Here is a 6,619-nt window from a genome sequence, read left to right on the forward strand (position 1 = left end):
ATATTTTGCAGTCCCTTCTTACCTCCAGTAACTAGATTCCTATGGTCACAAAAAGGAGTATGCAACAAAGATTTATGCTCCGGTGGTGGTGGTTAGGTCCCAAGCCCATGAATCTCAGCCTGCCAATTCTATTTCAAGTTATATACTTGAACTTCTGTTCCATAAACATTATATATATATATTTTAAATCTTGTTCATAGTACTGTATTTTGCTATGTATTTTTTATGTTTTAATTTTTAGGGCTAGAAGTAAACTGTATACTTGGGGGGGGGCGTTGCTGGGTTGTTATGGCCTATGACTACAACAATAAAATACTTTGACTTTGAGATGTACACTGTATTTGTTTTTTATTGAATCAGATAGTTGGTTCAGCAGGGGATTCTAATTGTCAGGGATGTGGAAAACACGTTTGATAGATGAGTGTCTCAGATCTGACGGCTGTGATCACCCAGGAGGAGAAACATCTAATCTGTTCACCTGCCTGCCTTCTACCTTAACTGTCTGTTGAACATCTCTGAAGCTGTGCAGCAGGTGTGGTGATGGGAGTTTCATTTCTTGGTGGCTGTGGAGATTCATTTCTTTGCTTTGCGGGGGCTCTTGCATCTGCACAGTAGGCGAGATGGTTCTACACAGATCTACATGGATCGGGTCAGGTAATTAAACAGAAGCAAAGTAAGGGGACTCCACCTCCCCTCATCCTGTCTGACAATGCGCAGGCATGACACCACATCAGAAGGACAAATGCAAACTACCATCAAAGATTAAGACTTTTGAAACAATATGCTGACCGGTTGATTATTATATTGTTTATTAATGCAGTTGGCTACTGAGTGCTGCCCAGCGACAGCAGGCCTCTAGGTGAGGGGGAGAAGGAAAAGATGGTCTCCTGTTTGACTGAGTGGCATACATCAAACACTGCTTATGGCATTGTACTGTACTATTTGAGTAGGTGACAAGCAGGCCTCGGATTTAGCAGGAGCTCACACAGTGAGCTCCTGAATCTTTCTGAGGGCTTCCCCTCCTCCTCCCCACCTCGTTCATTGAATAGTAGGTGCAGCTGCATAACAATTTCTGGATGAGCTCCACCACTTATTTTTCTACAAAGCAACTCCTGATGACAACCCAACAAAGTGTTCTTCTGCATGTTTATTACAACAGTTGTGTGCCTGTACTACATCAGGTTCTTTCCCAGTTTGGTGGGAAAGCCAGTTTGGTGTAGTAGTAAAATGTGCAGACTCTTATCTGCAAGAACAGGGTTTGATTCCCCACTCTTCCACCTGCAGTTGATGGAATCGCCTTGGGTCAGCCATAGCTCTTGCAGAGTTGTCCTGGAAAGGGCAGCTGCTGTGAGAGCCCTCTCAACCCCACCCACCTCACAGGGTGTCTATTGTGGGGGAAGAAGATAAAGGAGATTGTAAGCCACTCTGAGTCTCTGATTCAGGGAGAAGGGCATGTCCATCATGAAAACTCTGAATGTTATAACACAAGAATCTGGGAAGTTTTCTAGGAGTACACTCAGCTCATACAGTGTTGTAGTTAGCATTCATGCAGTTTTACGTGTACTGAAGGATAGCCTAGAGTATTGCCGAACGTATGTGCTGGAGTTGCTCATTTTAGGGGACAAACTGAAGTAGAGCATTTGTCCTTCAGGGAAGGTAGACCAGCATCGCCGATCTTCCCACTGAGGAATTCTTAACAAGTACTAAGAAAGCCAAGAGTGCCCTCAACACAGTTGGAAAACCACTGCTTTAGTGGAAGAAGGGATGTGGTATAACCCGATTTCATTAGATCTCAGAAGTTAAGTAGGATCAGTACTTGGATGGGTACTGGCAGGATCAGTACTTGGACAACTAAGGAAGGCTCTACAGAGGAAGGCAATGACAAACTGCCTTTGCTTCTCTTCCCTGCTACATCATGTAGCTCACTGGTAAATTTCAGCCAGTTGTGATCTCAAACTCAAATCTACACCCTTCATCCAATGGTATAAAATATATACCACACTGAATTTCTTGGGAAGTGGGTGAATTACAAAAGAGATAAACATGATCAGAGTTCTCTGACACTTCTGCAGCACCTCTGCTGCTGTTCATACTGTTAAAACACTCCTGATATTGCTCAGAAATTAATCAGTGGGTGAAAACACTTGGCACCAAATGCAGTCTGTTTTTTTTTTTTAAACTTGCAAATTAGCCATGACTGTTTCCCTTTCTACAACAAAATAGCTGAATGCATGAAGGTGCCTTACACTGAAACCAGTGGTCTTTTGAAAGTCTGTTTGGACTGACAATAGCTTGCTGGCAGATGCTAAGACCTGATCCTTTTAACTGGAGATGCTGGGGAATTAAACCTGGGATCTTCTGCATGCAAAGCAGATACTCTGCCAAGGAGCCATGGCTGCTGTAGTTATGGCTGTATTTCTGGATTCCCACTGCATTAAATAAGATATACATTTCATAGCATATTTTGTTTCTCAAGCATAGAAGTTTCTTTCTTCCTACTGTCTGAATATGTTGTTATTAATTCTATTCTTAGGTGACTGAGCAACTGAAGAACCTATGTTCACTGTAATTTCTTCTTAGGTGGTCACCAGCAGCTTCCATGATCAAGGTAAAAAGCCTTTCTTTTTACTCAGAAGATGGCACAAGACTTCCTGCCCATAACATCAGTGACACTCCATGCATACTGGCAGGGGGATTTGATAAAGACAAAGAGAAGCTCCTGTGAAGACCAAAGCACAATTAAGCAGAGCTCTCAGCACTTCTAGATCTCTGGAGCATATGATAAAGCTCAGATCTGAATATCGATGCTTTGCATGACAGAGAGAACCAATCAGAAAAAACCAATCCAGTCAGGGGGAAAAAATGTCAAAAAGAGACATCAAATCCAGACATCCAATCCAGACATCTTGATTTCCAACATTTTGCTTTTCAATTTTATTTAATTCCTTTGTGATAGAGTTGCCAGTTCCAACTCAAGAAATATCTGGGGACTTACTGGGTGGAGCCAGGAAGCATTAGGGGTGGAGCCAGAAGCAAGAGTGTGACAAGTATGACTGAACTCCAAAGGGAGTTCTTGCCATTACATTTAAAGGGACTGCACTCCTTTTAAATGCCTTCCTTCCATTGGAAATAATGGAGGATGGGGGCATTTTCTTCTGGGGCTTATAAAATTGGAACCCCTGGACCAATCTTTTTGAAACTTGGGCCTTTTTTTTTAGAAGAGACACTAGATGCTATGATGAAAATTTGGTGCCTCTATCTCAAAAACCAGCTCCAACTGAACAATTCTCCATTGCACCCAATGGGGACCAGTTTTCATAGGGTATAATGGACTTCCCAGCAGACATTCAACCCCCCTCCCCGCCTTCTGATAATACTGAAGTGGGGGGGAGGGCCTCCAAACTGGGGGATCCCTTGCCCAATCCCTATTGGTGACGATAGCAATGGTGGCCTTAGCAATGATAGCAAATTGATGGCAATTTAGTTTATAGTGTCAGTTAATTTGGATGTGAAACATTTTGTTTGCTGAAACTTCACAGGAAATACTTTAAACTTTAAAAACCTCAAAAAGGAGCATCTGGGATGGGCTGACACCACTGAGTTCCTCACCAGATATTGATGCCCCTTTGTTGCTCTCTTGGAGTAATACCAAGAGGGATCTAGAGCAATTTGTGAAATCCAATGAGCAATCACAGTTTACTAGTGCAGCCACCAGATGAAAGAGATCATGGAAAGATCAAAGCATAAAGGCGCATCTTCCATGTGTATCAGTGATCACACCAGATGATCAGGTGGCTTGGACAGTCACCAAGTCATGTCCTTGGTCAACTGAGAAAGCCTTTCTCCTGAGTCAACCAGCCACACCCTCTCAGCACACACTAGTAGTTATCCAGATTGAATCACACTGAGTCATTTTGGGATCAATCAGATATCTGATTGGGAACAATTACTGAGCTAAATCTCATGCCCATTTTGCTAAAGTTTTGACCCCAGCACCTACCATACTGCAGATACAACGCAAACCATCAACAGAGACAGGGGTTTATAACCATTAAGACACCACATCCCAGACATTGGAAATATCCAAAGAATCCTTTGCTCAGGTTTTCTACATCACTGAAACATGTCAGTCATTCTGTGTAGTGAGGGGAATCACTTTCTCTGACGACTAGCCACATGATACCAACCACATATCCATAAAACTTCCCCTTCCAAATCAGAGACCAGTGTTTCCAATCAAGTTTTTTGCAGACTGTCACTCATGAGCAAACAATATCTCCAGTTCTTGAGGCAAAACAGACTCCATTGTGTTCCAGTATTTGGAACATGACAAGCACAGAATGACTTGAGTGAAATGAAGCAAGCACAGGGAAGAACGTCCACTTGCCAAAATCAGACAACTGGATGTCTGCCACTCTTGGGCTGTCAACTGAACATGCCACAGCCTATTACCTTTACTTAAAAGGCTGGGACACGACCCAGAAAGAGGGACTTGTTTTATTTTTCTTTCAACCCATTTCCTTTTTAAGCCCAATTTTTATGACCGGAGCATTCATTTTATTGTTATATCAGTGTACGATACAAACTCCCAGAGAGAAGCTTTTTAAAATTTATTCTGCACCCTATGAAATTTGGTACTGATTTCCACAATCAGTGTCAAGGCATTGTCCCAGAACTGGAACAAAGTCTGCTCGGCAGAACCACAGGAGAAGCTTAAAAGCAGCAAGGAGTTTAATGCAGACAAAGAAAGCTTAAATCAGGTCAACTTAAACATCAGGTTTTTGTGGATTCCAGAGAGTGGAACATCTGCCCCTGAATGCAAAGATAAGTTTTTCTTTCCTTGACTTCCCAGAGTCATAAACAGTCAGAAGAAATGAATTTGAAGTGATTTGCACAAGGCTATATATTCTGAATACCCACATGAGCGCAGAGAAACAAATGCAGGCATTGTTTAGTATTGGATTCAGAACAGGGATGTCACCCAAATTTGCCAATGGGCTTTCAAGAATTCATTTAGCTCGTGGGCCTTTCGTACAAGGGGTGAAGCATAGTCCCAAAATAGAAATGTCCCCGTAAAAACTGGTGATGGCTTCAGCATAAAATGGCACAGTACTGATAAACAGAATTGTTATTAACAATTAAATAAATAATTCCACATAATTCCAGAAGGCAGAGAAGAGTTCCCCCAGCTGCCTTGGAAGGTGGCTCTGTGGCATTATGCCATACTGAGGTCCTTCCTTTCTTTCAAAATCAACCTTCCACAGGCTCAATTTCCCAAGTCTTCAAGAATTCTCCCATCTGTGGCTGGCAACCCTAGTATTTACCTGTGTTTGGGAGGTACACCATATGAGGAAAGCCCTGAGACGCTACTGGAAGCAAAAGGGTGGACAGTTCTGAGATGCCTCCTCTGGAAAAGCGAGAAAACCTTCAGGTGGAGACAGGATGGGCTGAGGAGCCTGGAGCCCAGGGAGTGGAAATTAGCTGCAGCTGGGAGTGGGTGGGGCAGCAGACTGGCTAAACCCAACTCCCCCTTGAGGCATATCTTGCAAGCAGGGAGAGGAATTCAAGGACCATGAAGGATGCTGTTAACCACGTCCTTGTCCTTAGGGTTGCCAGGTCCAATTCAAAAAATATCTGGGGGGTTTGGGAGTGCAGCCAGGAGACATTGGGGGTGGAGCCAGAAGCAAGGGGGTGACAAGCATAATTGAACTCCAAAGGGAGTTCTGGCCATCACATCTAAAGGGACCGCACACCTTTTAAATGCTTTCTCTCCATTGGAAAGAATGAAGGATAGGGGCACCTTCTTTGGGGCTCATAGAATTGGACCCCTGGTCCAATCTTCATGAAACTTGGAGGGTAGTTTGGGGAGAGGAGCTGGATGCTATGCTAAAAATATGGTGCCTCTACCTCTAAAAACAGCGCCCCCCCCAAGCCCCAGATACCTGCAGATCAATTCTCCATAATACCTACCGGAATTGTTCTCCATAGGGACTAATGGAGTGGCCAGCAGAACATCCCCCCTCCCACTTTCTGATGACCCTGAAGCAGGGAGAGGGCCTCCACACTGGGGTATCCCTTCCCCCCACCTGGAGATTGGCAACTCTACTTGCCCTATGAAAGCCTGAATAAACGTCTCCTACAAGAACTGATCTGATCTTCGGGGGGGGGGGGGACCAGGACCAATACTGTCTAGACTTTTACCCAGCTTCCTATGAATCCCAAGGCTATAGGTTGCCTAGGAGAAGCCCAGTCCTGCCCCATATGGGGATTCTTACACTGGACATAGCTTAAGACCTCAGCAAGCCTTGATTTGGCCTTGTTCCCACCTTCTTGGATGGGAACCATTGTTTGGCTCACAGCCCTCTTTAAAAGGGGCACACCAGCTCTTGGCCAGTCTAGGATGTGTGCTAGCATTCTGGCCAATAGAGAATGCTGAATGGAAGACCACTGGGCCAGTCTTTTACTAGTGACATTTTCCAGTCCTCTTTGTTTTCACATGGCCGTCTGGGATTAGCTGATCACTTTGAGGCCAAGCAGGAATTTGAGGGTCTTTCTCAAATTCCAGAGAGAGGCCTTTCCCCCTCTTTTGGTCTGTGAAGAAGAAAAAGAAGAAAGGTTT

The 6,619-nt window shown here is 44.0% G+C and overlaps 1 protein-coding gene across 2 annotated transcripts in view; it reads right to left on the bottom strand.

The window, feature by feature from the left end:
- The window catches only part of CNTN5 (contactin 5), an 897,557-nt gene extending 892,019 nt beyond the window's left edge, over positions 1-5,538 (bottom strand). The window contains exon 1 of one of the 2 annotated variants that reach the window (XM_060234908.1): positions 5,325-5,538. The gene's annotated coding sequence lies outside the window, so the exon portion shown is untranslated. The remainder of the gene's footprint in view (positions 1-5,324) is intronic. The other variant, XM_060234909.1, reaches the window with a different exon arrangement.
- Between the last annotated feature and the right edge of the window lie 1,081 nt (positions 5,539-6,619).

The sequence above is a fragment of the Heteronotia binoei genome, chromosome 3 (genome assembly GCF_032191835.1).
Source record: "Heteronotia binoei isolate CCM8104 ecotype False Entrance Well chromosome 3, APGP_CSIRO_Hbin_v1, whole genome shotgun sequence".
Lineage (NCBI taxonomy): Eukaryota > Metazoa > Chordata > Lepidosauria > Squamata > Gekkonidae > Heteronotia > Heteronotia binoei.